The 9,846-nt window shown below is 48.5% G+C and overlaps 1 protein-coding gene across 3 annotated transcripts in view; it reads right to left on the reverse strand.

Moving 5' to 3' along the window:
• Positions 1-9,846, reverse strand: part of Zfhx3 (zinc finger homeobox 3) — a 628,106-nt gene that overhangs the window by 168,533 nt on the left and 449,727 nt on the right. Inside the window, exon 1 of one of the 3 annotated variants that reach the window (XM_026778324.1) lies at positions 171-195. The exons of the other annotated variants lie outside the window; for them this stretch is intronic. The gene's annotated coding sequence lies outside the window, so the exon portion shown is untranslated. Of the gene's footprint in view, positions 1-170; positions 196-9,846 lie in introns of those variants that run through there. 3 annotated transcript variants of the gene reach the window in all.

The raw sequence follows: 9,846 nt of genomic DNA on the forward strand, positions 1-9,846 counted from the left end.
GAGAGAGAGAGAGAGAGAGAGAGAGAGAGAGAGAGAGAGAGAGGGCAAAGAGATAATGCCCAGATCTGTTTAGCTTAGAACCCAGTAGAGAACCAAACAGCTCCACTCTGAGCTTTATACAGTACCAGCATCTGTCTACTGATGCATACAAGTCAGTAAACGTGACTTACTAACAGGTGAGATTCCATGGGCTCAGCAGTGCTTTCCCGACAGCCTCAAGAAGGACTCTGTCACTGTGGCCAGGTGACACATACTTGCACAGAGCCTTCATGAAGCAGGATGCCTACTGTCCAGAAGGCCCTGGGCTTCACGTCTGCTAATAAACACACCCACGCTATCTGCAGCATGAACATAAATCAACCGGGAAGTGAAAAGTGCTGGCTCAGTCCATTCTGCAGGAAACACACAGCCACCAAGATATTCTGGTTACTGTGGGTCTGGGGCGGGCATGGGAGGGTGGCAGTCATGAGATCTCAGACAGACAGAGCGAGGTCTCAGAAACCAGCCTCACTGATACTCCAGAGAACTTCATCCATAGAAAAGGACAGGGGAAGAAAAGGACTAAGACAAAACAACAACAACAGAGTTTACTATATTTCTCAACTATTTATTTAAAAAAAGACAAACCAGCTATTATTCTATTCTACAGTATTTTAAATATGGATTTGGAATTTAGTCACCAATTCAATATTCGTCTCTAATCATGTGAGAAAGTCCTTAGCCATCTGAACGCGTCTTGTGGAGACCTCTCCATCGTGTCCTCTGGCCACCACTGGCCTGCGCATGCTCCTGACCTGGATTGAATCACCAATCAGCAGTGAGCGCGCGCACACACACAAACACACTCCATCTCCAAGATCTGAAGCCATCCTCCTCTTCACCACCCAGAGGAGCTTCATTTCCGGGCTCCATCAGCCACCCTTCCCACCAGCAGGTGCACAAGCCACCTCCACCCATCCCTGGGAATCTCCGCAGATAAGTCTCCCTGGGAAAACTGAAATCAATACTTAATGCTTCCTTTGATAGCATCCAAAACTTTCCTAGCTCTTCCAGGTCCTCATCAAAAGTCTCATTTCTGGCTTCTTCCCTCTTTTACTGGGGCCGCGGAGAGCAAGCCAGGAGACGATGTGTAAACAGGCCATCTGGTCCATTATCGTTTCAATCTGGCATCTCATGATGTTAAATTTATTTTAAATAACTTTTCCTGATTAAAGTCGTGTGAGTTCATTATTGGAAAAAAAAAAGAAAAGAAAAGCAAAGAAGTAGCTATCCACAAAGAGACTCCCAAGCTAGAGTAAAAATCGCATGTAATTCTACCAGCTAGAGGACTGGAACACAGGCAGTTTCTCAGGCTTCCCCTCTTTGTAGCTATAGTTACGGGTTTTTTTATCAACCTCAGATGTCCTGCTCCTTATAAGGGGAAGGATTCTTCTTAACTTAATTTAGCATGCAGTTTTCCCATGACATCAAATGTGCCTCGTAAGTGAGCAGCAACAGCTCCAGAGATGCCGCACCTACACATGCAACATAATTTTACCAAATGTTATTACTAGACATGTAAATAATTCCCAATATTTCATGGTTAAGTCTGCAATAAGTGCCCATGAATCTTCATATGCGGAAGAAAAACAAAACAATAAATATGAGTAGCTGCTGTGTTGGTGGAGTCCACGCAGTAGGACGAGGTGTGGTTCCAAGCAACTCTGTTGGATACATCATTTCTCTAGATTCTCCCAAGAACCCATTTTACAGATGAAGACAGAGGGGCTAGCGAGGCTGAATACAAACCGTAGGCCAGTGTACGTCAGCCTGAGACCTCACTCCTTACCATTCGGTAGAGCTCTATTTCCTTAGCATACATTTCTAAGAACTGCTGCTTCAAAAGAGAGGAACATCAAGACTCAGGCATGCGCCAATGCCTTCCAAGGAAGTTCTTCCAGGTCCCACCAGCAATGGCCCATGGGCATGAATTTTTCTTGAGAGAAAAAGAAAGATGCTGGTACGGCAGGTGAGGAGCAGCATTTCAGCCTTCCTCCTCATCTCAAGAGTGACTATGTCTGCTGTGTGGGAGCACAAGCTAGTCCTATGATGGGGATGTCTGGGGAGCACAAGCTAGCCCTATGATGGGGATGTCTGGGGAGCACAAGCTAGCCCTATGACAGGGATGTCTGGGGAGCACAAGCTAGTCCTATGACAGGGGTGTCTGGGGAGCACAAGCTAGTCCTATGACGGGGGTGTTTGGGGAGCACAAACTAGTCATACGACAGGGGCTGTTGGGCTTTGCCCTGGTCGTTAATACAAGGGCTTTGTGGGACTTTACTGGCGATCCTTCCTACTGGACTGCGCCAGAGTCCATGTCCCACCAACTCACAGGGCAGCCCAGGCAACGCTCCTGTCCCTCTGGATCACAACACTTTCCCACAGTGGAGGCTGCCCACTGCTTCACTTCCTGAAAAGCTGTCTGTCTGGTCTCTGGCGAGTTCTTCTTTCAGTGATTACAGAGGGTTGCTGCATCAGACCGTCGTGGCGCAGAACCCACGGTGGGACTCAGTGAAACTGCCAAGATGTCAGGCCCCACACCCAAACTGAGGATGGAGCGGGGAGGTCAGCATCAGGTGCCTTGTTGGAGAAGGCCAAGGAGATTCCAAGGTTACTCATGCCCGCCCCAACCTGGCCACAGGCTCTTACTCTTTGACACCCACCTTCTGCCATCTCCCCTTTACTGAGAACTGCTCCTTAAATCACCCCACTTCACTTCTCTGACAAACTTTCCCGGCTCCCCACCCTCTCCAATCTCCACATCACCTGCCCTCTTCCCATCCCTGCGCTCACTGGGATAAACTTTCCAATAAAATTCACTGAGACTGAAACCCGCAGAAACCCCTCCTAGAGGCTCTCCTAAGGCATTTAAGCATCAGGGTACGTTTTCCCCTTGGCTCTTATCTCTGCACATCAACTACCTTAACTACTTCTGTGGTTTCAATTACTGAAATTACGAGTTGACTCCCAAAACAAAAATTTCCATTCCGGACTCATCGCTTGGATGTGCATCTACTACTTTCAAGCAGACCACAAGATGTCTCTAAGTGGCTAGCTTTCCATCGCTCATGACTTGGCCGGGCATCGCAGGTCCAAGGGGAGCTGCCCCTTGCCGTCTGCCCCAGTCTCTCTACAAGGAACTTCTGGTACCATCTTTGATTGTAGAGACCAGGAAAACCAGTTTATTTTCCCTCCCCAAGAACCAACGGCCAAACGATTCCATCTTAAACTCTCCACACTGGCCTTCCTACGTCGCCTCGGGTCTACCCTCTCATTACGGCGAAAGCCACTTCGGTTCCAAGTTCCCCCAACAGGACATCTCAAACTGAGAAGAATACCAAATTTCATTCAATGAGTTTTCCACCGTAGTGCGACACCAGCCAAGGTGGTGATAACTCTTGCAGTTAGAGGTGTAAGAGCGCAGCTGTGGGAGCTTCTTTTCCCTGTTTCCTGGATTTCCTGCAAGGAGTTTGCTTTCACCACAGCCCTGGGCAGCCTCAGCACATAGATTTTCTTTCCTTCCCCAAAGAACTTGGGCCTTTTCAATTAAGGGAAGCACTCTGGGGCTCCTCTGGCATACCTGAGTTGCCAGCATTACTATTCTTGTACTAAATGGCTGTTGTTAAATGAAATATGGGTTGCTTGAACAGGGACACCTCAACATCATGATAATGGGGGGGGGGGCTGGGAAAACTAGCAAGTGACGAACAAGCAGGTAGCATAGAGCACAGACCCACTAGACAAAGGTGATGGCTTATGACTCACAGCGAGTGGACCAAGATGGCAGGAGCATTTACCACACTGGCTGAAGCAGCACACAAAATAAAACTTATAAACATAAAACTTATATAAACCGTTTATTTCTGGAATTTTCTGTTTAATGTTTGCATGTTACTAACCCTGACCTTAGGGTTAGCGCACAGAAAGCCCTCCCCCGTCTTGATTCCTCACTACAATTACCTCCCATGTCTCATCTTGGCTCTCTTCAGCTCCACGGCTAGACTGTAAGCTGCAAAGACCGGGGAATTCATTGCTCATCTCCTAGCACACCAAGCAAGTAGTCCACAACAAATAAATAGTATACTTTGTCGAGAGCAGTGGTTCTCAACCTGTGGGTCATGACACCCCCCCCCACAAGGGGTCACATATCAGATATCCTGAGCATATCAGGTATTCGCATTATAATTCATAACAGTAGCAAAATTACAGTTATGAAGTAGCAATGAAATAATTTTACGGCTGGGGGTCACCACAACACAAGGAACTATATTAAAGGGTCACAGAATTAAGAAGGTTAAGAACCACTGTTCTAGAGTGATCTTCAGTAACATAGTGGGAATATGTGAATGCCATATATGCGTGTGTGTGTATACACATAAATATGAATACATATATTCACAGAAGATCCAACAATACATAATAATTCATGAAAGACTTCTCTGATTATCTCAATATTTTGTAGATCTTTGGTACTACATTATTCCTCATTCGAAAGCTGCCAAAGGCCTGATGTGAACAGAAATCTAAGAAGTCAAGCAAATCCCTAAGTACAATGGTTGAGGGGGGAGGCCTATCACGTACAGTCAGTATGAGAGAACTGTGGTTTCTGTCTGGTAGAATGGGTTATCAAAGCCAAGTTCACTAGCAAAACACAAAGAGGAGCTCACAAGAGTCCATGAATGGCTGGATATTTTTCTCTGAACAGCAGAAGTGCCTGCCGAAGTTCAAGGCTGTACGAACACCACAGAACCAAACTTGGGCAGAGCCTGTTTCAATCTGCAGCTCAGGGATGCAGTTAGAGGCCAGCCCTTCAGTTGTCTTGGATGTATGTCTGACGTATGAAGTGCAGACAACACACTACCGGGGGCTGATTCTCTGGCAGCTCTCTCCAGTACCTAAGAACCCCATCCAACTCTCCTGGCGGGGAAGTATGTCCCCACCAATAGCTCAGCCAACCAGTTGTCACAGGTAATGGGAAAGCCAGAGAAGGGTGATAGGCGAGGTGGGCCTGGGAAAAGGAAAGTCTCCCCTGCCCCAGCAGCCACCTCCAAATGACTCCGAAAATAGAAGCCCATTTCCCCTCTCGATGAGGGGCAGGCCACACAGAGTGTTCACCATCAGTAGCTTAGGCATGAGGCTCAGAAATTGGCACCATGACAACACAAACAAGAGCTACCCTTTGAAGACTCGTTAGCAGGGCAACACATGAAGGCGCATGGAAACGCGCGCGCGCGCACAGCCTCTCACCACACAGCCACACCAGCTTTTCAAAGGCTCCACGGGACAGCTTTACAGCCCCTGGATGAGAATTCCCTTACCCTCTTGTTTGAAGACCACAATGGTGACACAGACCACACCATGGAACTCTCTACTAAATGACCCATTTTACCCAATGGATGATTAGAGACACCTCAAATCCATACTGGGCTGGAGAGTTATTTCTAGTTTCAGTTTTCTTCCTTACCACCTAGTCAAGGAGCTGCAAGTAACCACTGCCAGGCTCTGAGGACTGCGAGCCAGGTGCATGTGGGCCCGGGCTGCTTTTCCTCGGTGTGAATGGGAGATTTCCAGATTCTAAAGAGGAACCCCCAGCAGTAAGGAACAGGGTATATATATGGCTGATAGGCAGTGGCCTGCAATCCGGACTGCTGCTCTCTGCCTCTTTCCCGTCCCAAAGGTCAGTTCCCAAACCCATTGCTTACGCTGGTCCTTTCGGCTAAGAAGAACTATGTAGATCTCTTTCCCGTAGGCGACTGGGTAACAACAGAGGAAAATCTCTCCTTACCCCACTGGGAACCCCACAGAGAAGTGAGCAGCTACTAGTAACATTAGCACCCTAAGAAAGCCAGCAGAGACGGCCTAGGGGGTCTTTCCCCTCATTCTGCTCCCAGCACCACCTCAGGGCCAACAAGCAGCAATGAAGAATAGCCAAGACCACGTTAAATAGTACTTGGATTAATTACGTTTGAAAGTCTCTTATCTGAGCACAGCTAAGAAGGAACAATTGAGTTTGGGAATGTGTGTGGTTACATATTTTTCCTTAATGGCTTCCTGAACACCCTGGTTAGGTCTGGTCCCATGGGGGAATTGCCAGTTCAAGTCATCAAGTGTGATCAATGTAGCTCACGACGCCATGCTAAGTGTCTAGGATGGCAGAGGAGAAACAGTTCTGCAAACACCCACACATGACAACCATGTGCTGGATGATAGACACCAGCTCTGCCCGGGGAGCTCTAACACTGCACCAGAATGTGCTACTACCGGCTGCTCTGCTCTTGGATGGTAAAATTTCAGAAACCCTATAGTTCCAAGAAAGATTTCCACATTGAACCATCATAAGGCTGGATGAAATTAAACCTGGCTGTTTAATAGGTCTCATTTCTTGAGCTTCAAGCACACAGAGGTTCTGGCCCTATAGGCCCTATAGGCCTTTGGTTTGCCACTACACATCATAGCTCTGATCCAAAGCAACCCTGGCCGCCCTAACGATCTTCATCCATTCATGTAAGAAATATTTATTGAGTGCCTACAACGTACACAGCACCCTTCCTATTGATGCCGGCTCCTGCCGGCTGGCTCTCACTAGAGTGTGAACATGTGCTGGCAGGAGTGGGTGTGGTCATCGCCCAGCTGCAGCTGCTGGGATTCGCTGTAGCGCACTTACCACTCATCCCTCCAGGAGCCTCCCGCCCCTGATGTCAGAACTGTCCCACATACAAACCCAGATGTGCTTACCCGTAACCTGATGTCTTCTGCATCTAAAAACCCAAGTTTTTAAATATGGTACAGCAGGTCGGGCAGCTGCCCTTGGCCTGGCAACACTGGAAATTCCAAGGCTTGCAACTCGAGTTCATCTCCCCCACCTTAAGAAGTTCTGACCCTCGATCTGCATGTGGCCCACCCAAGAAAGGAACCATAAAAATGCTTTAGACCATCACAGACGGATATCCCGCACCCAGAGAGGAGAACGTGCTGTCCTGCACACACCTACAAGGAACTGCCAGAGCCAGGGGCACTGCCACACACAAGCATTTCTTCCAGCCACATTGACAGGAGGACACAGATGCATTTCTGCTGGATCCTAAGGTGACCCAACAGGTTTTCTACATCCTCATTCGCCCTTTGTATTCCCATCCTGGTTCCTCTGGCCTTGGCTCCTCCTCAGGCTGGGCCTTGTGACTTTACAGCCTCCACAGACATAAGCGGCGGAATATTCTAGATATAATGGACAACCTCTCCAAGTCTAATCATCTAGGGTGACTGTACACATGGTCACTGGCCCAGCTTTCATGTAACCAAGTGACCGTTCACAACCCTCATGCCTGTAACACATGTGCACTGGGAGTAACAGGGATAACTGAGAGAGAACAGGCACGAGCCACAGAGGATTCTCCACCAGCCATGGTTTCAAGTTGTCCCACCCTGGTCCACTGGGTTCCCTGTCACAATCTGGGAGGTCGGGGTCCTCCACACTGGTGAGCAGGAGAAGCTATGGGGTTCTGGGGTCCTGGGATTGACTTGGTGTCTGTTTGCAGGAGACTCAAGAGAAGAGAAAGGCTCATTACACAGGAATTTTACAGACACCAAACTATCCACGTGTTGGGGGATATGGGGAAAAGAAAAACACCAGGAATTTTCTTTTCCTCCCCCCAACATACACCCCCCCCGGGGACCCTTTCCTAGCCATCCACTTCCCATCTCCTCTGCCTCTGGGATGGTAAGTGTTACTCAGCTGCAAGGCCTCTTGCTAATTGTGGGTTTTTATTTTTATTTCCTATTACCCTCTTGCACGCCTGATGAGATTATTTTACCGGAACTGACACAGCTGGAAGCGGCAGGCATACGTGGAGCCTCTGAGGAGGTGATGCAATTTCATTTTCATTGATCAGAAATCAGCAGGGCAGTAAGTGATGGGAAATTCCATTAGAAGAAAACTCACAAGCCATGAGCCACACCCAGGACACCACCCCACCCCCCCGTGCCCCACCCCCACCCCGCACCCCCTCCTGTCCTGCCTACCACTGGACCAAGTCTGCCCAGAGTAGAAGATCGGAAACACTCTCCTCAGATTGATCCTGAAAGGACAAATGACAGCTGATGCCAGTTGGGGTAGAGGGGGTGGGGCCACAGCAACAGGACTTCCTGAATTCACAGGCGCTTACAACTTCTCCAGGTTACACAGAGCACTTCCGGTGACTCAGAATGGGATCCTTCACACCAATCCCACAGCATCACGAACCTCAAGATTTAGGGATCCCTTCCCAGGTGTCAACAGACAAGAAAAGGAAGCCATAACAAGAAGAGTTGTGATACAGTCTCAACCACTCAGAAGTGATCCTCTGGGCACCTACCATTATTGAGTGCCTACTGAGTGCCAGGCACCGTTCTAGATCCTCCACACGCACGAACTCCAGGTCCTCCCCCAGCCCTCCGGGGGGTCGATGTTGTCTCTGTCTCCAGAGAAAGGAGGCAGTGGAGGTCCAGGAAGGGATGGAAGAAGGTGAGCTGATGCCAGGGCCTTCCAGAGAACCAAGCCCACTCTGCCAAGCAGCAACCAAGGGTTGAGTGTGCACAAGAGCTCACACTGGAGACCCGGAGGATGGGGCACATCTGACGGACGGCCCTCTTTTTGTCCAGAGGTGAAAGGTAATAGATTCTGATCCATCCACCTCCACCTCCTCAACACCAGCACTCCTGTGTCCCTGGCCGGAACCACGGGCGACCTTCTCTACGGAATGTATGGAATGGCTACTGTTTTAGCAGTTAAAATCCCCTCCAACTGTTTGTCCAGCAAATATTATTTCACTCACCAAAGGCCAAGAGACAAGACAGTGAGAGCTATCAGAAAAGCCAGGTTCCACAAAAGACTCGCCCCCCTCCCCAGTGACTCCGCAAACCATCAGGGGCCACTGTGTCTCATAAAAGATGAACCAGAAAAAAGAGCTGGGCCACAGTTGCAAAGGGTATACTGCATCAAAAACACTATCAAATGGAAAATTTTAGGTGGCTAACTGAAGGTGATATGATAAACTGATTCCAGTCCACAGCTTAAAGCTTTGTTGGTTCCTTGCTTCACTGGGTTTCAAACCCAGGGCCCTGCATTTACTAAACAAGTACTCTTAGGATTGAGTATATATCCCCAGCCCATCGAGAGAGCTGAGAAGCCGTAAGTTATAGACCAGACCTCAATGAGCTTACAGAATATTCAGTACACAGATATCTAATGGTATTTCTTACAAGAATAAGCAACAGGTCAGCATAACATAAATCAAAGCCAAAGAAAAAGAAGAAAAAAAATTAAGTAGAGAAATTTAGGTAAAACTGAGGGTTGAAAGGCATTCATTAGTGAGCTACGCATCAAGCCATGGATCTGGCTGCCTAGCGTATCTGTAAGTCAACGTGGAAAGCATGCGCAGGCGGGAGGTGAACCACTCACTGTATCTATGAGAGAAGGAACAAGGTCTGGATGAGTGAGCTCTCAATCGCCAACAGTAGGATGAACGTGTGAGCAAGAAGTGTCAGAAATGCCTCTCGGATCTCTTTAGGGAGGTAATACTGAGAGTGCTTGAGGGTGAGGCTATCCACTCTCACAACTGCCTCTGACAGACAAGAATAATGACCCCAAAGGGTGTTGGTGGTTTGCCAGAGGTCAGACAGCTGGTCAATGGCAGAAAGAAGAGGATGAGGGCCTGGGTTACTTATACCAGGCTAGCAGTGCTCGTGTGTGCACACGCTCGCTCTCTGCCTCTCTGTCTCTGTCTGTCTCTGCCTTTGTCTCTCTCTGCCTTTGTCTCTCTCTGTCTCTCT

This window comes from Microtus ochrogaster, chromosome 4, assembly GCF_000317375.1.
Source record: "Microtus ochrogaster isolate Prairie Vole_2 chromosome 4, MicOch1.0, whole genome shotgun sequence".
NCBI classification, from domain to species: Eukaryota; Metazoa; Chordata; class Mammalia; order Rodentia; family Cricetidae; genus Microtus; species Microtus ochrogaster.